The sequence below is a fragment of the Furipterus horrens genome, unplaced genomic scaffold (assembly GCF_987537825.1).
Source record: "Furipterus horrens unplaced genomic scaffold, mFurHor1.1.pri manual_scaffold_8, whole genome shotgun sequence".
NCBI lineage: Eukaryota > Metazoa > Chordata > Mammalia > Chiroptera > Furipteridae > Furipterus > Furipterus horrens.
In genome coordinates this window covers 82131256-82157933 of record NW_028327178.1, presented here as the reverse complement: position 1 = coordinate 82157933, position 26678 = coordinate 82131256, and the positions used below count along the sequence as shown (strand labels likewise).

Here is a 26678-nt window from a genome sequence, read left to right as displayed (position 1 = left end):
TAGCCAAAAGGGCTGGGGCAGATCAATTCTCAGGGCCCTTTATAGCTTCTCTAAAATGTTTGAATTTGCAATTTTGCATCTTTACTTTTTAAAAAATTGATTGCTTTTATTTTCTAAACTTGAACCTAATTGGAAGGTTGGTTTTTTAGAACTTGGATGTGAAGGAGAGGCAATGGTTAAGGGGATGCTTTAGAACCGGACTACATGGGTTCAGATCCCAGCAATGCCATTTCCTAGCTGTGGGACCTTGTAGTTTGTACCTCAGCTCTCTCATCTGTAAAATGGGAATAATTATTATTAATTAACATTTCATAGGTTGTTCTGAGGCTTAATTGAACTTTCTTATGTAAAACATAAGAACTGTGCCTGGAACATAGTCAGCTTTCTTTCAATATTATTTTATATTATTAAAGACTTATGTATCCTCAGCATTTGGAGGTTGTTTCAGCCAAAGCTGGTATTGAATGGTCAGTTCATTGTCATGTATAGGAAATGAGTCGTTCCCTGCGTTCCCTGTGAGCAATGATGTCTTGTCCCTCTCTGTGACCCCTATCTTGAGGTGTTGTTGTAAGTGCTCAGGGGTGGTGTTCTGTTCTGTAATATTACAGCATCTTAGTCATGAATCATTTCTCTTCCTTTACCCAGATGAACTTTCCCACATCTTCCAGAAACCCCAAAGAGAATTAGGTTACATTTCCCATTGCAAACTAAATTCAATTAAAAAGCTGTAAAAGAATGCCATATAATGTCACAAAGAACATAATGACATTTCCAAAATATTTTTGAGAAACTTGAACTCTAAATCAGTTTAGTCATGGAAAAATTTTAATCTGATGACTAGCTTTTATCAGAATTATGGATCCAGTTGAGATTGTTTCTTTAAGAAATTAATTTTGAACTTGAAAATCAGCTTATCTTTTTTAACTCCTGAACCACAAACAAACAAACAAGAAAAGGCAATACTGGCCAAATACGGGCCATAATTTTTAAATCTATGTGTGATTGAAGCATCAAATGATAAATTTTATGTCCCTGTTAGGAAAAGGGATTTTTCAGTTTACTCAGGACTCTACTATATTTACTTGATGATCAGTAAAGGAGGGAGTGTTTAGGTAGAGTTAAATTTTTTGTTGTTTTACTGAAAATTTTAAATTTGTTCTTTAAATGAAGTTTCCTCTTGAATTTGCAAAGTAACCTGCACTCAGTCTTGCAGTGCTCAAGTTCTGACAATAAGTGGTAATGGTGGTTGTTTTTCTTTCAATAAAGAAAATACACCATGATGCCTATGTCAGTGGATTAGAGATTAAGCACTTGTTATTAATCTTGAGTCTGTTGGGTCACTGGGCAGTTCTGAATAAGTGGACTGGCTTGATTGATCTCAGCTGAGAATATTCATAAGGCTGCATCTGTCTGATTAAGGACAGCCTCCCTCACACCTCTGCAAGTTTGCCAGATGTAGGCTGAGGATGTTCACAGGACCATGTGCTTCTCATCATCCGGAAAGCTAGCCCAGGTCTGTTCACATGGTGGAGGCAGATGTTTTTGCATGACAATACATAATTTATATTGTTAGTCTAGCTAGACATTTCCTTGTTATTAACAATTACAGAGAGACAGAGACAGAAAGAGACAGTCACTAGAAGTGGGCAAGGTCTCTTGAGACCTTGGCTACGAACTGGTACAAGGCTACTTCTGCTGCATTCCATCGACTAAAGAAAGTCCCAAGGTAAGTCCAGATTTAGGGAGTGAGGCAATAGACTCTCTGTCCCTTCATGGGAGAAGCCACAGAATCATATGACAAAGGACATTGTGCTTGACTGAAAAATTGCCCCAGAAATCCATGTCGAATCCCTAGGACCTGTGAATGTTACTTTATATAGCAAAAGTTGCAGTCAAGTTAAGTTTTGAAATGAAGAATTTATCCTGGATTATCATCTGGGTGGGCTCTAAATAGAATCACATGCTTCCTTATAAGGAAGCTGAGGGAGTTTGAGACACACAGAGGAGAAGATGATGGGAAGACAGAAGCAGAGATTGGACTGATGTGACCTCAACCAATAGAAGTGAGAATTGACAAGAAATGGAATCTCCCTTAGAGCTTCTGTAGGAAATGTGGCTATCCCAACACCTTGATTTAGGACATCTGACCTTCAGAACTCAGAATACATTTCTACTCTTTTGAATTACCCAGTTTGTGATAACTTGTTATGGAAGACATGGAAACTAATACAGATATGGATACAGGGAAAGAGAAAAAAAATTGGAGCCATTTTTGTAATAATCCACAGATACTTATAAATTTATATAATTCTGTATAGTGCTTTTTCACTCAACATGAAACAACGTTTTTTCATGTTATTACCAAGCTGTTGAAAACACTCTTAAATAATTGTATGATACAATGTCTATGTATATAAATAATGGCATGATAATACATAATATATGTTAGGTTAGTCTAGCTAAAGTCCCTGGCTGGTTTGGCTCAGTGGATTGAGCGTCGGCCTGCGAGCTAAGTGTCGCTGGTTCGATCTTCCAGTCAGGGCACATCAGAGAAGGAAAACTCTGACTCCAAAAAACCTCCGCTGCCTTGCGGCATACCTCTTCAGGGGAAAGGCTAAGGGAGTAAACCCCGACAGAAAATCCGGAGCCGGAGTCCCTAAGGCGGTTTGACGTTGTAGTCAACACCGGCAACTCCTGCGGCGCACCTGAAGCCAAGCTGTATTGACTCCGTCTTTCCCTTGGACCCTTCAGCTGCGAAGAGAGGGGGGATCTGCTGCATGGGCAACAGCAGACCCTCCATATCACCCTGCCCAGGCTCTGTAGCTTCAGCTTCACTGGAGAGGACACTCCAGCGTCATCGTAAGATGTCGATTCAACACGGGAGGAGACAGATACCGTGTCACTCCGGAGTTGGACTGCACAGCCATTCTCGGCGGTGCAGATAGACTCTTAAGAAGCTACATCATCGTCTCTCGAGACGGACGGCTGCCGACGAGTCTAGCTAAACATTTCCTTGATGACAATTAAATTCTTTGGTTGTTTGCGATGAAGCCATGTGCACACAATAACATAGCTCTTTGTCCAAAATCACCGTTCAGTTTCATTCTTGGCTCTTTAATCCACTAGGCCATGGTATCTCTTGTTGGGATTATTATAATCATCTCCTTGATAATCTCAACCTCCCTCCAGCCCACTTTACAAACTGCTCTACCAGATTAATTTTCTAAAGAAGATGTTAATTCAAGTCACTCCTGGCTAACAATTTTCAATGACGGTCAATGGCAAATGTTAGTCCTTGAATCAAACACTCAATAACTTTGTAGTAACATTGTCTGTGTACCAGTATCTTTATAGTTCTTTTTCCTGCAAGGCTCTTGAGCTCCTTGATAACAGTGTTACTTTCTTCACCCTTGTCTCTCCCACATCACCTGCTTTGGTGTTTTGAAGGCCTGGTTTACTCTGCTGTCTGCTGCATGAGGAATAAATGAGTTAAAAAGGAAGTACTTCTAATTGCCTTCTCCTTTCCTATGTGACCTCAGTCATTCAGTTTGACTGAATTTGAAATTGGTTGGTTGAATTGATTAGTTCTAGCTCAGGGTGGTCTTAATATTTTTGTGTCATGGACTCACTTGGCATCTGGGGAAGCCTATGAGGAACCTTTGCAGAATAATGCTTATTAACATATAAAATTAAATACATAGGATCACCAAGGAAAACATTTATATTGTATTATAGCTATCAGAGTATTACGAGTGGTTATATAATAATATGTACTCATCTTTAATATATAAAATAGTACTATCTAGTAGCAGGGCTATTAGCTCCTGTACTTTCAAAGTAGTGTTGTGACTACACAGCATTACAAGATACTTCAACAATAATAATATAAGATTAAAATGTCTGTGGTTTTGCCTTGACTTGGTAGTTCAGTTGGTTAGAGTGTTGTCCCAATTTGCCAAGGTTGCAGGTTCCATTCCTTGTTAGGGCACTCAAGAATCAACCAATGAATGCATAAATAAATGGAACAACAGATCAGTGTTTCTCTCCCTCTCCCTCTTCTTCTCTGTCTCCATCTCCCTCTCCCTCTCCGTCTCCCTCTCCCTCTCCATCTCCCTCTACCTCTCCCCCTCTCCCTTACCCTCCCCCTCTCTCCTTCTCTCTCTCGCTCTCATTCCCTCCCTCTTTCTCTCCCTCCCTCCTTTCCTTTCTCTCTAAAATAAAAAAATAAAAATGTCTGTGGTTTCTACTGGTAACGGAATCACAGATCCTGCTAATACAATTATGGTTCTTTGCCTATGCTCAAAATCGAATATAATTCTAGACTGTAATATTAAGTTATTATTAAAAATATGAACTTTGTTTATATCTTAGTTCATCAACTCCATTTCACCCCAAATTCTGTAGACTTCAGGTTAAGAGAGACTGAGAAGCTTGTTTTAGAAATAACTTTAAACAAGTCTTTGTGCAGCTTGGTTGTCATCATGTAAGTTTGAGCTGACATTAAGCATTTTAAAGTAATTTATGAGGTTAGAGGTATGCAAGAAATTTTAGAACTTTTTCATGTGTATCATAGCACCTAAGATATTGTAGACACTGTGTAAACTTTTTTATTGTCACCCGAGAACATTTTTTCATTGCTTTTGGCAGGGGGTGGCAGCAGAGAGAGAGACTGACTGTCGTACTCTCTTTTTGGTCTACAGGACGACACTCCAACCAATTGAGCCACACTGGCCAGGGCTTTGTAAACACAACCTTCTTCAAGGACAGTAGACAATAACTCTTCTGTATCCTCTCCCATGTTGTGGAAACAGGCCTTGCTCCGCGTTAGAACTGCCCTGGCTTATGGCCTGTACCCCCCACTCAGACACATTTATGTTTCTAACCCTGCCAGACAGTTGCTCAGTTCAATTGGGTCATTTAGTTGTATGTTTTCTGATGGCACTGAATTGACAAATTGCTTGCATATGGGGTACTCTGATTAACTACCTCTGATACTTACTTGTTGAGGCTGTTCCCTCTATCTTCTTTCGAAGGGGCTTGGGGCAGCTTGCTATCAGAAACAAACTAGTTATGATAAAACACACCCAGGCTCCCTGGAGTTGCTGAGGAGGCGGGTGGTCCAGGCCCTTGATCAGATTTCTACTCCTGGACATTGCACTGCGGTCTGACTTCTGTGGGCCAGGATACACTGGGAATTACATTGTTAATGCCGCTTCCATTTCCTCTCAATAGAAATTATATAGAAATACTTTTATTCACTCCTTTAAAAAACATTAAAAGTGCTTCATTGTATAAGGCACTGGCTTACAGCAGCATAATATATTTATCCTTATACTCAAGCTGAGTCAGCGCATGAGTTCTTACAACACTGAGGACTACAGTATTGTGGACGATGTTTCTGATTGATCAGTGACCCATTAGTTCTATTATTATGAAACTAAAATAAATGTCTATATTACGTATATATTACATACTTTCTGTATCTCTATCCATTACTATATCTATATGTGTATATATGTATATATACAATCATATACAGAAAACATGTATATTATTATTTTATATATATACATATATACAGGGGAAGGCAACAGTATGTTAATAATAATAAATAATACAATCATTAGTAAATAATTAATACAAGAATAGACTTTTTCACATACAACTAAAAGCCTACTTTTGTGTATATATATATATATATATATATATATATATATACTCTGATTAAAACCCATGTAGAATTATGTTTACTTGAACACTGGCAGTTCTTTATATGATTGACATTTGCATTTTTTTAAGTCTTTGAAGTCATCTAAATCCTTTTGACGTGGAAGCTTTCTCAGTTGGTTGAAACTAATACCAAATTTGGAAATCTTTTAATACGCCATGGTAACTTAAGTAGTTTCTTGATATGGGTGGGATAAAAGGATAATTTGTAAGATTAGGCATAAAATGTGGTCATCACTTGAAGTTTTCAGAACAGTACATATTTTTTCAATGAATAATGTTGGCATTTCGTCATTTCTTGTATATATCATTAGAGTGTAAAAAGACCTGTCTTTTATGTTAGACCGATTTCGTAAAAACTGTATAAAGTATTTGTATTATTTATTTTTGTTTTTTACTTCATTGGATGGAAAAATAAACCTCACCTAGTAAATCCTTTAACACCTTGAGAACTACATATTTATTTTTAATTTACTGAGAATTACAACTAATGTTTTCAAATTCCTTAAGGCCCAACTTCTGGGCTGGTTCCTTCACAGAGTTTTCTCTAATCCTCTATATGAAGTTGTCATTGCTGCTGCAGAAAATTAACGCAAAGTTAGTGGCTCATAACAACACAAATGTACTGTTATTTTATGGCTCTGAAGGTCAGAAGTCAGAGACAACTCTTGCTGGACTAAAATCAAGGTGTTGGCTGGGCTGTGTTCCTTTATGGAGGCTCTAGGGTAGAATCTGTTCCCTTGCCTTTCCAGTTTCTAGAGGTCACCTGTGCTCCTAGGCTTGTGGCCCCCTCCCATCTTCAAAACCATTCTTGTCCTATGAAGTCTTTCTCACAGTGTCATTTCTGTTTCTTACACTTCTACCTCCTTCTTCCCCATTTAAGGACCTTTGTGGTTACATTGGGTCCACCTGGGTAATCCAGGACAATCTCTTTATGTTAAGATCAACTGATTAGCAATCTTCACGCTGTATGCAACCTTCATTCCTCTTTGCCATATATCATAATTTATTTACAGATTCTGGGTGTTGGGAAATGGGCAACCTGACCTAGCTATTATTCTACTACTACATATCCTAAATCAGAAATGATTGATATACTTTTCATAATTTTGAGGACACTGTCTCAACTTGCTATTATTCAAGTACATGCTTTATTTCTCACTTGTCTTTTAACCTATGGACAAGACAGGACCATGTCTACCTCATATTTTTGTACTCAGTATATAGCAACATTGAAATAACCAGGAAATTATTTTTTGAGCAAATGAAAGACTCCATATAAAGCTTTATCCAAAGACATTACAACAGAGGGAAGTCAACTACTGAAGTATAAAAAATGGAAGCAGACATAATGGACAGATTATCATCAGTACTACCACAAGAGAATAGTTTCTTCATGTGCATCATTGTTTCTAAGCAGCAAATAGTTTCACTGATCAAAGAATGATTCCCTCAAGAGTTATTACAATTTTCTCTTACTATAAATTACATATTTTCTCATTTAAAAATCCTTTTGTGCTCCCTTCAGCAGCACATATACTAAGATTGGATGATACAAAGAAAGATTAACATGGCCCCTGCTCAAGGAGGACACACAAATTTGTGAAGTGTTCCATTTTTTTTGAAGATGGTAAGGTGGGTCAAATATATGGTGATAGAAGACTAGACTTTGGGTGGTGAGCACACAATGCAATATACAAGTGATGTATTGCAGAATTGTACACTTGAAACTTATATAATCTTATTAACTACTGTCACCCCAGTGACTCTTTTAAAAAATCCATGTGTCTTGGCTTAAAAAAAAAAATGTGAACTGTTCCTTGAAGCCTCATGAACTCTGAGTATCCTTACCTCTAATGTCTGAAATTGCAAACTCTGGAAAGTGGTGGCCATCTGTGGGATGGACGCCCTGTGGGCAGACTTCTGCGTAGTTATTCTGCATTTGCCAAGTGGTACCTGTAAGCCTTCATCAGACTGTAAGAGATTTTTGTCTTTAAATAACTTCTAAACACCTGCAGCTTTTCTATGGCGCACACTTAAGAGCAGAGGAAAGGGAATGAATTCCCCACGATGTTTGGGAAGCCAAGATTTTCTCCCAGGTATTATTTTTAGTCTACATGTGAAGTAGACATTCTATTTCATGATGTATTTGTGAAATGTATATTGGTCTGTCCAGAAAGTATACAGCCATGTAGTATGAAAAATAAAGACATTTATTGAAGAAGATACAAGATACAAGAAACATTGTACAGTGAGTGGTCAATGATGCCTCAGTCTCCTTCAAAGTAGGCACCTTGGGACCTCACGTGTTTCTCCCAACCACCATCAGTTGCCCTATCGTATTTCCCTGAATCTCATCGACAGTCTGAAATCTCTTTGCTTTCAGAGGTGATTTTAGTTTTGGGAAAAGCAGAAGTCACAGGGCGCCACATCTGCGCTGTAGTGGGGCTGAGTCACCTGGGTGATTTGATGTTTTGCCAAAAAACTCTGCACGAGACGTGATTCATGAGTGGGTATGTTGTCATGATGAAGCTGCCAATCACCAGTTGCCCATAGCTGCGGCCTTCTGAATCATTCAAATAGTTTCCACAAAGGAATGTTCAAGGTTAAGGCAAAATTTGATGCAGATTCATTGCTCTACCTGCTTAGTTATTTTGAATGTGATGGCCATACAGTACACATGCTCACTCCATGGCATCTACCACCTGTACTGACTAGTACAGTGAAGTCATCATTGTTCATGTATGCACATTCCAGTCCACCCTCCTTAGCTGACAGTTTACATCAATGTCTCAGAAACTGTTCTTGTTATATTAACAATGGTTGAACTTTTTCTGGACAGACCTTATATACATATAAAGTTTTAACTCTGTTCCTCATCCAAGTGTCATTTTAGAAAGTGTGAGCTTATATCTTTACCATAGTTTTGTGATGTATACAGGCATTCTTTTCCTTCCTTTCCTGTTGTGTAGCTGAGGAATTCAGCTCATAGCATATAAGGGGATGTCCATCACCACATAGCTGGAATGTGATGTAATTTGAACCTAGATCACTTTACCCCAAGCTCCATGTTTCTTATACATACATTTAGTACCATATAAACTATATTTTCTTGGACATCAAGGCTTGTAGGCCTTGATGTTTTCTGTTAACTCATCATACAAATAGTGTAGCATTTCACAAAATATTTTCAATGAGATATTGCTCTAATGATATTCCCTGTGAAAAGAAAGTATTTTGTAATCAATTGTATAGCTAACATTACTTTCACAATTAAAGCATACACTCGTCGGCAGCCGTCCGTCTCGAGAGATGATCGTGTAGCTTCTTAAGAGTCTATCTGCACCGCCGAGAATGGTTGTGCAGTCCGACTCGGGAGTGACACGGTATCTGTCTCCTCCCGTGTTGAATCGACATCTTGTGATGACGCTGGAGTGTCCTCTCCAGTGAAGCTGAAGCTACAGAGCCTGGGCAGGGTGATATGGAGGGTCTGCTGTTGCCCATGCAGCAGACCCCCCCTCTCTTCGCAGCTGAAGGGTCCAAGGGAAAGACGGAGTCAGTACAGCTTGGTTTCAGGTGCGCCGCAGGAGTTGCCGGTGTTGACTACAACGTCAAACCACCTTAGGGACTCTGGCTCCGGATTTTCTGTCGGGGTTTACTCCCTTAGCCTTTCCCCTGAAGAGGTATGCCGCAAGGCAGCGGAGGTTTTTTGGAGTCAGAGTTTTCCTTCTCTGAAAGCATACACTATAATAGTAGTAACTGTGCATATGAAGTCCAATAGTAGAGAAATATACCTTACCTTCTTTTATGCCAGCATCTTCCAAAAGCATATAACCACAGAGCCCTTGCTTTCTACCTTCTTGCTTTCGTAATAGCTATTGTCTTTTGGGAAAAGGACAAATTCCAATGTCTTGGGTCCTGAGTTGTCAGTAATGATTATAATGCCAGCCAGTGTGCAAATGGAGCTCTTGTTAATGGGCAGAGATTGGCATTGCCTCCTGTGTTCACAAAGGGTACTTTCAGCAGCAAATACTAGAGCACCTAGTTTGGGTTTGAACCCCTGTATCAGCTACCTAGATATTACCTGGGAGCTTGTTAAAAATTCAGAATTCCAGGTTCTACCCCTAGATTTCTGAAGAGAAATCTACATGTTACTAAGATCCCCAGGAAACATGCACAGTAGCATTTAAGAATCTGACTTAAACCATGAGGACATATTTTAAAAATATATTTTCTGTTTTATGATTTTATTTATTTATTTTTAGAGAGAGGGGGAAGGAGAAAGAGAGGGAGAGAAACGTCGATGTGAGAGAAAAATATCGATCAGCTGCCTGTTAAGCACCCTGACCATGGACCGAACCTGCAGCCCGGGCATGTGCCCTGACTGGGAATCAAACCTGTGATCTTCCTCTTTGCAGAACAGCGTCCAGCCAACTGAGCCACACTGGTCAGGGCATCCAAGACTCAGGGTCTTGTTTCCTCCTGGTGATAAAAGAGCTCCCAAATCTCTATGCATTTTGTCCTCTCCTAGTTTTATTTAAATGCAGCTGGAAGGAAAGAGGTTACTTTCTATCTCAGAAGGCTTCTTACAGCCTCCCCTTAGTTCTCAACAGCTAGATACGAACATACCCACCTATCAGACCAGTTACCGACAACACACAACAGGAAAACCTCAATTGCCTTTGGTCTTGACCAATGCTGTGCAAAAGAAATGTACGACTAGCTACGTATGTAATTAAAAATTTTCTAGTAGCTATATTAAAAGAAAAAAAAATAATTTTAATAATGCATTTTAACCCTATATATCTAGATTATTATCATTTCAACATTTAACCAAAAACTGCCAATGAGATATTTTATACTCTTGATTTCATACTAAGTCTTTGAAATCAAGTGTTTTATGCTTTTACCACATTTCAGTTCAGATGCTAAATTTTCATCAGATATACTTTGTCAGATATACAGATACATCAGATATACAAGTATAAATACAGATGGTATTTAATCTTGTAAGTCACAAATGAAAAAGTATACCCAAATTGCTCCACATATAATTAAATGTTTTCTAATAATCAAGTCTCATAATTTAAATTTAAATTAAATTAAATTAAAAAGTGCATTCCTCAGTCACATCAGTCACATTTCAAGTGATCAGCAGCCACGTGTTGCTGGCAGGTGTTGTGTCAGACAGTGCAGGACTAGCCCTTGCTACTCAGAGTCTGGTCTGGGACCAGCAGTAATGGAGTCATCGGAGGGCCTATTAGAATGATAACTCTTGGGTTGCACCCTAGATACAGTCAATGAAAAATTCCCATTTAATTTATGTATGTTAAATTTGGAAAAAAACTTTGGATGTGATTTTAAATGACTGTGAGGCCCTGACCGGTGCGGCTCAGTTGGCTTGGCATCCTCCCACGAGGTGAAAGGTTGCCGGTTCTGTGCCCGGTCAGGGCATGTGACTGAGTTGCGGGTTTGGTCCCTGTTCGGGGCAGATTTGAGAGGCAGCCAATTGATGTTTTCCTCTCACCTGTGTTTCTCTCCTCTTTCTCCCTCCCTTCTCCTCTTTCTAAAAATAAATAAAATCTTTTAAAAATAATAAAATAACTGTGGAAAGTTTAGGAAATACTGATGCTTACACCTCACCCTAGAGCTTGGATTCAGACTTTCTGACATGCGGTCCAGGCATCAATATTTAATTGAAGTTTATCAGGTTATTCCACTATGCAGCCAGGTTTGAGAACCACTGGTCTAGACTAGGCTTGATTCATTTCCCCAAATCAGATGCATCACATCCCAATCAATATTGTAATAGATATTCTTGAGTAAGTAACCAAAGTAGTTTCCTTATTCGCTTTTCTCTGTTCTGTTGATATTTCCAGGAGGCAGAGGGGTCTAGCTGCAATGTGCTATACTTGTTGAGGTCACTCTTTCTTCGTTTCCCTTCATTCAGTCACTGACCAGCTCTTTTCTCTGTTTCCGTCAGCAGTTCCATCGCTGCTTTCCTTATTGCCCTAGGTAGCCAGCAGGTTAGGGCTCCTGCTCTGTGCCGATGGATTTAGGCTGTGCCTTGGTATTCATTAACTTGGCATCAGTGTTTCATAGATGCTGGTCTTTTCTTTGTTCCTAACACTCCCCAGATGGCACCTTACATATTTACAAAATTAATTTCCTTTAGGTGCTCATGATTCTGCCTTTGTTTTGCTGATTACGTTTTGCCTCTTCCTTGATGATAAGCTTAAATGAGGTGAGCATGAAGTCTGCTCATTTAAAGCAGCTCTTAATCAATAAGCTCAGACTCAGATGTGATTTTATGACCACATTTGGGTACCTGGTAAGCTGTCCATGTGCATTTCTCTGGAGACTCAAAATGTGCACACACCTCAAAACACAGGCTTACACATTTACATGCCTCATGCCTGCTGAGTTTCTCTTCTGAGAAGGGACCTTCAGCAAGATATACTTGAAAAAATAGATATTCCTTTACTGGGAATCTTCACCTGAGTGGCTCTCATGAGTGCAAACAAAGCTGTATTAAAACAAAAGTGTGTTCAGTTTGCCTAGCTGTAAGAGATGCTGTTCGTGGTCCCTGGACTCAAGAACAAAGGGACTGATCAACAGCCTTTTGAAATCTAACCCATTTCTTGGTAGAGAAACATCTGTATGGGATACACTTCAATGGTGACAGTAATTGCTGTCCAATCTAATAAAAGGACTTCTCTAAATTTAGACTGTGTAACATTTAGGCTGTGTGATAAATAAAACTACAGATTAGTCTGGATTTATTTGAAGAGAACTAAATTTTAAGAGACTCCTATCAGTTTCTGCAAATAGTTATTAAAATATAAATATTTTAAATCTGAATTGTATAAACAAGTGTGTGAAGACTGAGCACTTGGAGAAATTATAGGAGTGAGCCAACAAAATCAGTTCTTCATCTTGTATTTGAAAATGAAGTATTTTAACTGTATAGCTTTGATGATTTAAAAAAGCCTTAGATTAGAAAATTTTAAGTTTTGAAATTTTAAGTTGTAATGAGTAAAAATATTAGTAAAAGTCTTATTTAAAAATATGTCACATTTACATAATTTTTTCCTAATACTTATATTGCAATAAAAAATGCATAAAATTTTTTGATATTTGCTAGAAATGCTCCAATGGCTATTCAGAGAAGTTCCCTGAGAAATATAGTTTCTATGACACACATTATGTAGAGAACAGCAAAATATTAAAAGTATAATGTTAAATTCCTAGTATTAGAATGAAGAAATATCATCAGGAACCATTTAACATTTTGGAGGGCCAGAGAAATTTTTACATTTCTGTAGTAAAACACTCTATTCAGTAAAAGAAGGAAAGCAGATGATTGAATACACATGCTATCTAGTAAAATATATATTTATGCCTGCATATATGATGAAGTATATCTAATTTACCCAATAATATACATTACACCCAGATCTGTTGTGCCGTGCCATGTTCACAGCACTTTCACCAACCACCTCGCCCTCCCCTGTGGCCCCAGCATAGATGGTAATACTTTCGTTCCATTAGACAAATTTGAAAGCAGAAACTGGGGGAAGAGCAAGGTCGGCGGGCAATAAGGTTAGAAGTCATGCCTGTTCATCAGATGGTGTTCTTTTCACTGCAACCTGCTGCCTCTTTATTTCTTAGGGCCCTCTGCCAATAGGATTTTTTAAGCCTCTGAACTTTTAGGTGTTTAAGGACTAGCCAGGAATGAACACTCCATGGCAGATCATGTCAGCCCGATGACCTGCTCCCTTCTTCTCTCAGCCCCGTTTTCCACAATGCTGAAAGCATTCCATCTTTGAAAACAGTTTTCCTTATGTTTGGCATCAATTCAGTGGCAAAATTATGCCTGAAGCAATAGGAGATTATGTGAAGTCTTTACTTACCCAGCACAGAATGAATAGCCATAGGTTTCATTGCATAAATACTGGTGTGTTTGCTAGTGACAGAAAACTTTTTCTCTACAAGACCAGATAGTAAATATTTTAGGTATTATGGATAATACTCTGTGCCGACTACTCAGCTCTGTCATTGGAGCTAAGCAGGAAAGCAGTCATAGTATGTAAATGAAAGCATAGCTGTGTTCCATTAAAATTTTATTTACAAAAATAGGTGGCAGGCTGGACTTGGCCCACTGGCCATAGTTTGTTAACTCTAAACTAAAGGGTGATGCCTAGATCTGTTGGGGCTCTTACATGATGTGTAATATATACTCCACATTACCTTTCAGAATATGAAACACATCAGACCTCAAGAGGTTTTGATAAGGGATCATGGGCCTGTATCTAAGTCTTAAAATAAGTTTTGTAGAAAAAAAGGAGGAGGAAAAAGAGGAGGAGGAGGAGGAGAAGTTTAGTATAGGAGAAAGATATCTCTGTTTTGGTCAAGCATTAAAATCCTTGTATACAGATGACAGGAGGAGCAATTAAAGTTCAGGTATTGCTAGTGTCTTAGTCAGGAATGAGTTCTGTGAACCAAAAAGTACTTAAGTACATAGGTTTGTATATTTCCCACATAATAAGAAGTTCACTGATAAGTAGTCTAGGGCTGATTCAAGAGCTAAGTAATTCCCTTAGGGATTCACTCTCTGTTCATATTTATTCTTCATTATCTTTAGTTAATAAGCATTCATCCTGATGCTCATTGCATCTTGGTTACAAGAGAGGAGCGGCACCTCCAGGTACCGCATGCAGACTCCCGGCAGGAAACGAAAGAAGGAGCAGGGAACAATTGTATCTATATTAGAAAAGCTTACCCCTCAGATCTCTACATACCTGTCATTGGACTAAACAGGGTCACAAATCTACCGCTCGTTATAAAGAAGCCTCAAGAAGCAAGTATTTTTAGCAAGAATACTTTAGTCGTAATTCATTTTCATCACCCACTAAAATCAGGGAAAAGGATGTTGAGGAGGCAAGTGGCACCATCTGCTGAGGCATCTGGTCTTGTTTTGGTGGCTGTTACATTTCATTACAGATATTTAACAGTGTATAGTCTTCTCCCCTGGGCAGCATATTTTTTTAAGCATCCCCAGTGTTAGCAGTGTTTTCTATTTGACTTGGAAAATTAAATAACATTATTCACATTTTATGTAAATGTTATATAATGTGCATGTATAATCAGTTGAGAGTGGACTTCAGAAATATATTTTCCTAAGGGATTTCATTTTGAAGACTTTGTTTAGATGTGACCCTTAGTATTTGGGTTTGCAAAGGTGGAGGAAAGGGTGACAGTAAAGTAACTAGAAGGCAACTTGCACACTCAGCTTTGTAAACAAGTCTGTTCTAATGGGGGATGATTGCACATTAGAGCAAGATTTCATAGCAAAGAGGTCGTGAAGAGAGGACAGTTACTCAGTAACTTTAAAAATATGGCTCTGATACAAGTTTGAGAGAAGAGTAATTAAATAGGCACACAGAGACCATTTTAGTTTTTACTTATGTACCTTGGGATTTTTGTCTTTGCTCTGAGATGTTATTTATTCTCTTTCTGAAAAGAGGGCACTTAACTTCTTGTTCTCCCTTTGGCATAGACATTCACCAAAATCAGAATGGGCAGAGGTATCTACACAATCATAGATGTGCCTTTTTGCTTTAGTAAGATGTCTTAAAATGGTACAGGTGGGAATAGTATGAAAATTAATACATTTATTCGTTGATCTGTTTAGACTTTAAATATAAGTGAAAGTCGTTTGGCTTCCACAGCGTTCTGTAATACTGAATTAATTCCAGAAACTGTTTCAATGTAGCCATTATGACTAAGTCATAAGCATGACCCTTTGCATGTCAGATAAAACCTGACCCTGAAACAATGCTCATTATGCCTGCATTGGCCATACTCTTGAAACTGCAACCAGAAACCCCAGTTTTAAATCCAAATGGCTCCTTGTTCTTAGGGGCAGCAGGATTAAGGATCACCAAAAACTATTTCAGAGGTGACCAGAAATTGAATGGTTTGCATTTTGGTGAGTAGAAACAGAGAAGCTGTGTACAATAGATATGTATTTGGGTCCAGATTCCTCGTTGGCTTCCAGATTATTCATTAACATGATTGAACAAACTAGAATCAGCAAAGATCAGGAGAAAAACAAAGAGCTAAAAGAGAGGATCAACATAAACAAACCTACCAAGTAGGCAAGAAGAAACAGAAATAAATCAGCAAAGAGATACATCCTTAAAATAATTCAGAATTTTATCATCATGTGGGAGAGGAATAGTTCAAGAGCAAGAAAGAACTCTTAGAAATTAAAGTATAACACTGGGGAACACAATTTTCATTGAGTTAGATCTGACACTTATTTTTACTAACTTTTGACATCTAAATCCAAAAAATGACCCTAGTTTTTCTCTATCATGTCACCTTTTTAAGGTACAGGATACCCTCCTTTTGTCCCAAAAATCATACAAAATGTACATACAAAGGAAAATAAAGAAAAAATTACCTGAATATACTGTTTATTTAGAGTAATTTTATTCATATAAAGGCTATATATTGTTACTATAAGTCAAATTGCGTACAAGTAGTAAATTTCTACTACCAAACATACATATTAAGGTATTTTATCTTTTCAAATGACAGGCTAGGAAATGCCAAAATGAGATACTTGAAACAGTGTCCTTCAGTTGGCAAAGCTTTAACAAATTGCTTCATGAGATCCAGTTTTATATGCAGAGGTGGGAATATAATGTTCTTTCCGTCAACAAGTGGCTCATGTAGAATGTTTGGATCACCAGGTTTGAGGTCAGATCTTGGAGGCCAATTTGACTCCACCCAATGCTGTGAGCTCTGCTGTCCCACATACACAGAAAACAGGGATACTTGGTGTATCCGCATTGCTGATCAAGAAGGAAGCAGACCATTTTAAGGTCAACACAGATGACCCAATTGTGCTTGTGATATTGCAACAGATCAATGACTCTCTTTATGTCTTCATCTTCTTCAAGAAAACAAACTGAATCGCCAATTGGGACTGCACCAAATAAATTGCCATTGTGGAGGAGGACACGCTTCAATCTCCACTTAGAGCTATCGATGAACAGTCGCCATTCAGTTGCGTTATAGATTGTAATTCCCAATTTCTCCATTAAGCCACATATGCTATGGCAATACACAAAGCCACCATCACTTGGAAAGTACTGCAGAAATGCACTTTCCCTTGATAACTTCGCTCCTTTTTCAAGCAAGTTTTTCTCATGCAGTCTTGTTGGTAGGAGTTCTGAAGCCTTTTTGGATAGTCCCAAATCTCGTGCCAAATCATTCAACTCATGCTGATCAAATCCCTTATGAACTGAGTCATCTTCAATTTCAAAATCTTCATTATTGCTGTCACTTAGTTCTTCACCATATTCCTGTTTTTTGAAAGAGGGTAGTTCAATGAAAACTGGCACTGGGATTTCAGCTGAATAAGTTACTGGGCATATAGCTGATGGTAGACTAGGATACTCGGTTTTACATTTATTTTTTTGTTATATTCTGACGTTTTCACTATACAAAAGTAACAGTCACTTGAATGAACTCTGGGCTCTCATTAAACCATAGGTATACCAAATGGCAATTTATCATGTGTTCCCTTCATCCATATCCATAAACTCTCAACACACTCCTTGCACACTTTGTGAGGGGACAAAGGCTCACCTTGATCACTAAGTTTTACTTTAGAATATGCAAAATAGGCTTGCCTGACAAATGCGCTGATGTTTGTCCTTTGGGAATGGTGAAACTGCCACATATATAACAAAATGAATCAGGGTTGTTTAGGCACTTACGATGAGAAAATAGCAGAGGCAGACATGATCTGAAGGAAAGGAAATAAGTACGTATGTAAATAAAAATAAATAAATTCTGCTAATTCCTTGTATACAGACAAGAACTCAGACTACACTTCGGAATATAATTCACTATATAGAGCGGCACACAACCTCTCACCACACTGTCTCATGTGTAATTGAATAGCCTAGACAAGTATGAACCTGTTGTTAGTCTCCAAGGTCATCCCCCTCTCCTCCCCCCTCGAAGGAGGTTTGCTTTCAGCCAATAGGAGAGCATTAGTGTTTGCCTCGATAAGCTGTAGAGAAAAATTTGACGTGATAGAAGAAAATAACCACAGGTTTGAAATCAGCATGCCTATTTAAGTCTAAAACAGATGAAAAATCGAACTCAATAGGAATTATGTTAAAAACTGTTCACCTGTGTAATTGATGCCTTAAAAAATGTTTTACTGACTGAAAGAAAACATGAAGAAACCTTTGAGAATAACAAAGCAAAAAAGAAAGTGGTGGAAAGTGTGAGTGAAAAGTTGAGATGTTAGAGTATTGGTCCAGTAGTTCTACACCTTCTAATAGAGCATTTAGAAATAAAAAAGTTGAAAAAGAAGTGGAGGGAATAAACACACACACACACACACACACACACACACACACATGTGCACACACATACACTCTAAATTGTCCAAGTCTTCAGATCATTAGGGCCCTGTGAGAGCAAAGTAGAATAGGTGAGAATAAGCATATGAATAGACCAGTAACTAGACATGTTTTCATGATATTTCAGAATGCTAAGGGCAAGGGGCTGATGCTAAAAAATTCCAGAAATTGGATAGGATAGGAAGTTGACCACAAAGATGATTTCTGCAAGACAAAATAACAATGCCTTCATGGTTTGCAGGGAAAGTTATTTTGAACCTACCATCCTGTTCCCAGCCAAATTTCAAATTCAGGATGAACAGAAAATAAAAGCATTGTAAGACAAATAAGAACAAAAACATTTGATCACCCCCAGATCATTCTTAACAGAATTAATGCAACAAAGCAAAAGAGGGAAACATGGGTCTCAGGGACAGATAGCTAAAATAAACCAAGGAGTGCAGAGTTTAGGTGATGATGGAAAGAGTTTGCAGTAATGAACTTGGAAGATGGAGGAAGGAGCCACAAGCCAAGGAATCAGGCAGCCACTAAAGGCTGCATAACATTTTTTTAAAAAGGATTTAAAAAGCTTCCAGATTTCTGGCCAAGATGGAAGTGTGGACAGACACGCTGTGTCTCCCTCAACAACTAACAAGGAATACAACTTCCGGAAAACTAGAAACAACCAGAAGTTCCAGAAAAATCAAGCTGCATGGAAGTCCAGCAAACAGAGATGTAAGGAAGAAATACTCATCCGGACAGGTAGGAGGGGTGGACCTGGGATGGAGAGGATGCGGTATGGTGGTGGCAGCAGCAGCAGGCTGGCAGAAAGCAGAGTCACACATTTTAAAAGGTCAGGATGGACACCTGGGAGCATTCCCAGCTCCTCACAAAACTATGCAGCTCACGGTCCCAGCACCAGGGAAAATCAAGCCGCATTGCTTCTGACTGTGCAAACCAGTTGGGGTTGGGGTGGAGGCAGAAACTTCCGGTCTCTCAGCAGAGTCCACTTGTTTGAAGGACCCCCATGGTCCTACAATGTCTGCAGACCCACCTACTCTGGGAACAATGGCCAGGGCAACAGCTAGAGAGGCACCAGTCCCATAAAGAAGTGGGAGAAGTGCCTGGAAAGGGGGCAAGTGCTGGGCAAGGGACTTTGTTCCTTCTCAGACCCCTTCCCCACATACAGCACCACAACATGGTGAAACAGGTCACCCTGTACTGACGAATCCCTAAGGCTCCACCCCTTACAATGTCACAGGGATGACAGCTCTACCTAAGACACAGAGACAAACACACACAGGAGACTTCTGGCCAAGATGGAGGCCTAGACTGACATGCTCTGTCTCCCTCCACTACTAAGAAGGACTACAACTACCACAAAACCAGAAATAACAAGAAGTTCCAGAAAATAAATGGAAGTCCAACGAATGAAGTTATAAAGAAGTGGTGCTTTTCCAGATGAATAGGAGGGGTGAAACCGGGGAGGAGAGGTCAAGCTGTGCTGGTGGCAGCAGCAGCGGTGATGGCAGCAGGATGACAGTAAGCACAGACACCTGTATTTAAGGGGAGGCGAGAAGCGCCTGGGGAGCACCGTCAACTGCAGACCAGACCTGTCAGCTTGCGATTCCAATGCCAGGGAAGGCAGATCCCCATTGCCTTGGACTGTGAGGCCTAGATGGGGTGGGGATGGAGGAGGAGTCTCCCTGTCTCTCAGTGGAGAGTGAACAGCAAGAATCCATCTTGAACCCCCGCCCCCACAGGAAATGCCACAAAGAAGGGTTGCCCAGATGTGACAAGTGTACAGTGCTCTGTGCCCTATAGCATAGGAGAGGTGACAGCCCTGCCCAGGAAGTAAAGATAAACACAAAACTGTCAGGATGGCACAGATAATGATAGAGATCCCAGTGACCCAGCTGACCAGACAGCAAATATCTAATCTAATGGATCAGCAGATAGGAAATATTTCTGAGGCACAGTTCAGAGCTTTGGTTGTAAAAATGCTTACAGACCTAACAGCAGATCATAAACAAGATGGGAAAAGAATGAAGGCTAGTCCTGCTGAAATGAACAAAAACACCTACGAAGCTAGTGGTGAGGGAAAGAAAACCAGGGATCAAATCAACAAATTAGAACATAGGGAAGGAACAAACAGTCAACCAGTGCAGAAAGAGGAAACAAAAAGTGAGGAAAATGAGGAGAGGCTCAGAAACCTCTGGAACAACTTATAAGACAGCAAACATCTGAATCATAGGGTTACCAGAAGGTGAGGAAGAACTAGAAATTGAAAAATTATCTGAAAAAATAATGAAGCAGAACTTCCTTAACTTGGGGAAGGAAATAGACTTACAGGTCCAGGAAGCACAGAGAGTTCCAAAAAAAACTGGACCCAGGGAGAACCACACCAAGACACATTATAATCAAAATGTCAAAAATTAAGGCTAAAGAGAGAACCTTAAAAACAGCAGGAGAGAAGAAGAGAATTACATACAAAGGGGTCCCAATAAGACTCTCAGCTGATTTATCAAAAGAAACTCTGCAGGCAACAAGGGACTGGCAAGAAATATTCAAAGGAGTACAAAGCAAAAACCTACAACCACGATTACTCTAACCAGTGAAGCTGTCATTCAGAATAGAAGGGCAGAGAAAGTGCTTCCAGAACAAAGTAAAACTGAAGGAGTTCATCAGATCCAAACCACTGTTATATGAAATGTTAATGGGACTTGTTTAGGAGAAAGAGGATCAGAACTATGAACATCAAATGAAAACTGTATCACAACAACCAACAACAGAAGCTAGGGAATCAAAACAAAGGCAAACTAAGTAGGCAACGAGAGTGGGAAAAGAATTATAGGTGTGGGGAACATTATGGAGGGAGGTCAGAGGGGAGAGGGGAGGGGGGAAAAAGAGGGAGATGGTACAGGATTTAAGAAGCATAGTAGGAGGGAGAAGAGTAGACAGGAAGATGTTGAGAAGAACTATATGTACAACCAATGGGCATGGACTAAGGGAGTGGGGACAGCTGGTGGGAAGGGGGTCACTGTGTGGAGGGGAACAAAGGGAAAAGAAATTGGGACAACTGTAACAGCATAATAAATAAAGCATATTAAAAAATAAAAAATAAAAAAATAAACCAAGGAATACAATTTTAAAAAATTCCTAGGCAATAGTTTTTTTGACAAATCTTGTTTTTTAACCTGTCAAAATCAGAATAGGGTTTCAGGGAACTCTAAAATCCTAAAAGCAAATGAAATTTCTGTAGCAGAAAGTGTGATAAAACAGAATGTTCTCAGTGAGCAGATAAAGTTACAATGTTTAACTAGGGCGCTCCTCAGTTGTCCTTGTTCAAGTTCCTTGAGCAGCACATTTAGATTATATGGCTTTTTCTCTGCATTCATACACACTACTTGTTTCTGCAGAAAATAATTACTCAATTTTCATATTGTAAACATTATTCATTTTCCAATTTACAAAATCAGAGTTTTGTAAAAATGTTATAGTACAGAACAAGATATAAGTGGTAAAACTTCGATAATGTAAAATAAATCATTTTCTGGGGAAAGGTTGGGAGACAGGAGGAGGAAGAGAAGTGAAGGGAAATAGAAGGACCCTAATCCCTTATTTTACAAAAGAGGGGTGGAGATAAGACTGTCTCCATTTAGTTAATTAAGAAATAGAGGTTTAAATATAAGTCTAAAGATAACAGATAAACAAAATATTGAAATAATACTAGCAGAGATGGAGAGAAGGAAAAATAGAGGGAATGGCATACTCTGGAGTCAAATGATAATTTTGAAATTGACAAATAAAGCAGTAGGTGTTTGAACATATTATCTAGAGATATATGTTCCAATTCAGTAGCCACTGCCCACATGTGGTTGTTGAGCAATTGAAATATGGCCTTTCAAACGGAGATTTGCCGTGAGTGTAAGGCATACACCAGATTTCAAAGTCTCAGTATAAAGAAAAGAATGTAGAATATTGCAACAATGTTTTATATCAATCACGTGTTAAACTGATAATACTTTGGACATATTTGCTTAATAATATATATTGTTAAAATTAACTTTGCCATTTTGTTTTCATTGTTTTTAATATAACTACAAGAAAAATTTAAATTACTTATGTGGCTCACACTATTCTGTTAACAATCCTTGCTCTAGGGAGATGTATGCATACTAGAGGAATTCAAAGCAAAAATGATTGATTGATTTATACTGTTGCAGAGTTGCACTTGGCACAGTGGGAAAGGAGAGCTTTTTATTTTTTAATTTTTATATATTTGTAAAATTGTTTTTATTTTCTAAACTACTGAGCAGTTTGTACAGGATATTCGTAAGACACATGAAGAGAATGAGGAATAACAAGATGATAAACATTTTTAATCAACATACAGTTTAAAGGAAAAAAAAACCCCACCATTGATTTTCAAGGCCTTTTTTCCTCCTACCCCAGGCTCCTGGATGGTTTTTATTTTAATTTTTATTGCTTTCATAATAATAAAAACAATCATACTCTTTTAAATAAAGTTTTTAAGTGGTGAATATCTTCTATAGATTTGTTTTATTTGGGTAATTTGTCATTTTAATTTTTACAAGCATATATATTTGTATATCTATTTTATAGTTATGCATATACATGTATTGCTGCCATACATACACACATGATATATTTTGTATACATTTGAACGTATATATATACAATAACTGGTAATATTATTTCTCAAAAGTCTTATTGGAAGTGCAGAAGAAAGGGACTTCATGTCTTGCTTTATAAATTTTCAGAGAAATATGATCATGGAATTATTATTTCCTTAATTTTGATCATTTTCTGTATTTTCCAAATGAAGATACTTAAAGAAAAAAGTATTTAAATATGTTCTAACAGGGCTTTCTTAGGGTCGAACACATTGCCTTAGAAGGTAGGAAGCAATCTATTTAGAAATTTAAAAAAACAGGAGAAGTTACATGAAATATATTAAAGCCATCATTTTTCTTCTCCCACCCCCAAATATATTAGTCCAAGAGGCAAGTGTTATCACTTTCAAACAGCCCTACAGTTGATTCCTTACTTGGTCCTTTCTGTCTAAGGAACTTGCAAAGAATGCAGTGGTCTTCCTCCCGTGTGCTTCATTTCTAACATAATATAAGAAGCTTGTGAGCAAATCACATTAACACAATGAACCGGATTTCTAGCAGAACAGTCAAAACAAAGGAGAAGCATGAGTCATTTTAATTTACTGAATGTGTGTTACATGAAGTTGAGTCAGCCCCTGCTCCTGATGACCCTGTAAATGAGCGATGTCCACAATGTTCTGTCTTTAACAGCCCTACTCAGTTCCTGCAGATTCATGTGCATTGAAAAGATTATTTAAAATTACAAAGAAGAAATGCAGTACTTACTCTAATCCTTTCATCCAGACATAACCACTAATAATATTTTGTTGTATTTATCTCTAGTATTTCCAGACATACAAATAAACTACATTTAAAACTTTGGACATATACTTTCCATATGTATTTTGTTATTTTCCAGAAGAACATTATATTGTGTCTTTTGATGGCATTGAATATTATTCATAGGCATAGTTTCAATGACCTGAAATACATTATTTTAGAGAAATCAGTTAAAAATATCTAAGAGCTTAAATTGGGAATGAATATATTGTATTTTTATTGTGGTTAGGATTGAACATATTCATTCTCCCACTGGAGTTTTAGTGTATACGTAATTGATATCATAAATAAAAAGATAATGAGATGCTTACTTTGACATACTCAATAGTGATTTTCTAAGTTGTTAACATTGGGTGAAAAAAATTCTTCCCTATGCTTGGGGAAGACATGTCCAAGGACACGTCTTTAATGAAAACAGACTGATTGTGCACTTCTGTACCCACCAATAAGTGAAGAAGCAGAAACTTCATTAATGCAAAGTGGCATGGCACTATAACCTTGAGTCCTAGGAGAAAAATAAAATTTAGATTCTGCCCTTGTCTGAGGGAGGCAGAAAGTTACAGATTCATCTTTCCCAGGTCATTTACCTTTAATGACTTATTTGTCATAGATTAGGTTTATCTAGATGAATTCCACCTGTGTTATGTCTGATACTTGTCATAAAAATGGGTTGTGGCAGTGGCTAGGGAAAGAGTTGGGGGTGGGGATAGCTTCTACAATTAAGTGAATGAATGAATGGGGGTGGAGTCGTGGGAGGAAGGAATGGCCTTCATGGTAGAGAGGAATCCAGGAGCTGGTGCCATCTGCGGAGAACCGCAAACCCTTTTAAAAGATAGGAGATCAGAGATATTTGCAAGGATCATAATAAGTAAGAGTGTGACAAGGCAAGATGGGAGGATCATACAGGTAGGTATTCAGGAGGGTGAGTGAGTGAGCGGGGAGAGGAATTTATAGAAATCATAGCCCACACCTCCTGGATACCTTCTGTGGGCCAGCACCTGTCTCCCATTGGGTGGGATGGGATCACCTGCATAGGAGGAGGGATGGAAGAGGAGGCGGGGTTTCTTTTTACTTGATATGTAAGGATAACAAGGTTGAAGGAGATGGGAAGGGAGGAAGTAGATTGAAGTAAACAGTCTTAATTATTTGAGGAGTTTGAAGAGTTGACCCTGTCTGACATTACATGAGGAAATGAAGGCCCCTTTTTAATGACTTGCAGAAGGTCACAGGATTGATCACAGGTGCCCCAAGAAGCTGCCCACCACTGCTGGACATGGATGTGAACTATTTCTTCTTCTGAGATCCTGACCTCTTGGACAGAGCCTGGATATTCTCTAGAAATTTTGGACTGACATGCCAATGCTTTCTATTATGCAAAGTGAAACTACTTTCCCTTTGCATTGGAATTTGTAAGCTACCTCTCAAGCTAGTTTAAGCAAGAAAAATGGGAAGTTATTGAAAGGATACAGGGCTGTTTCTAGAATTACAATACAAGGGAAGGACTTGAAAATCATGACCTAAAAAGTTTTCAAGAATCCAGGCATCGAGTGATTTTCAAGTGGTCTCTTATCACTGCTCCTCCAGTGAGTGCTGTTTCCCCCTGCCGCTATTTCTCTTTCCATATGAAATACATTCCCTAATTCAAGCAACTTATGACTGGCATCTCTGAAGTTCAATCCCAAACTCTTGAGAGGAAGAAGCTGATTGGCTCAGCATTAAGCACATATCCATCCTTGGTCCAATCCACTCTGGACAGGGGCAAGGTGCTGGAACAAATATGGATGCCATTGATACACTGTGGACAAGGGTCAGGGAATAATTCTCAAAGAAGGGAGTTGTGGGCTCAGTGGGCTCCCCCAAATTGACCACTACCACTGATACTAAGAGGATATGGGACAGGGGATACAGTCTTTCACCATCATTGTTTTCTTTTCCACCAAGGATAGTCTTTCATTTCTTGCTATCGAAAATGTGGTCCATGGAACTGCAGCTTTGAAATGCAGAATCTCAGGACCCCACCGCAGACCTATTGATTCAGAGTCTGGCTGTTCACAAGATCCCTAACAACTGTAGGACACTTAATATTTGAGAAATGCTCTTAGTCGAAGGAGCAAGTTGGAAACCAGGCACAGGTTAGGTCTGTTGAGGCAGCTTCTTCCGCAGATGCCTGATGGTTTTCTTCTGGCGAGTAAATTGTTTTGGTTGAGCTCCTGCTGAGAGCCTTCCCATGACCTCAACTCCAAACCCTTTTGAAGGTGTTTCTGGTGAAATTCAGGGTCCGGGACGAGGATGGAGAGAGATGCTTGTGGCTGATGCAGAAACCGTAATGTGTTGGCACTAAGGGGTGACTGGTGGGATGAAAAGGGAAAGAGAAAAGCAATAAAGGTGTTAAAATCATTGCCAAAGCAGAAATATCAACAAACTCACTTTTATTCATTATCTTGAGGTTAATAAATATTACTTATGTATCAAATCACTATCCTACCTCTGTCCAGCTCTGTAAGTTTTTTAGAGTATTTAGAAATGCATTTTTAAATAAAGCTTAAGCTCTTTGTGAGCTAAACCAGCAACTTTTGACTTTGGAGAAAAGACTAGATTGCTTATTTAGGATAGAGACACTCTCAAGAAATTCACTAAGTAGAATATTCTTGGCAGTAAATCAGAAATCCGCACCACTAGTGTTTTGGACTTTGAAGTCTAAAAAGATAAATTTCAGACACTCTACTTTGCAGGAATTCTTTCTTACTGCAGTTTCTCTTGTTGACTCCTTAAAGAGCCCTGGGAACTAATGTGGGTCACTAACCTGCCATTGCTATTAAATCAATCTACTCATTTGCAGGAAGCATGTATTATTTAATAATGGACCATACAATCCATAAAAATTATTTTCTTATAAAAACCCTTACTTTGTGCCCAGGCCGGGTGGCTCAGTTGGTTGGAGCATTGTCCCATACACCAAAAGTTGTGGGTTCGATCCCAGGTCAGGGTGCATACAGGAGGCAACTGATCAATGTTTCTCTCTTACATCAATGTTTTTCTCTCTCCCTTCTACTCTCTCTGAAATCAA

The 26678-nt window shown here is 38.7% G+C and overlaps 1 protein-coding gene and 1 non-coding gene across 4 annotated transcripts in view; both read left to right on the top strand.

Moving 5' to 3' along the window:
• PLCB4 (phospholipase C beta 4) overlaps positions 1-26678 on the top strand; it is a 405706-nt gene that overhangs the window by 163494 nt on the left and 215534 nt on the right. The gene's annotated exons all lie outside the window — the stretch shown is intronic.
• Positions 7243-7349, top strand: LOC150003240 (U6 spliceosomal RNA). Its single transcript, XR_016512820.1, has one exon. It is a non-coding gene; the product is annotated as a U6 spliceosomal RNA (small nuclear RNA).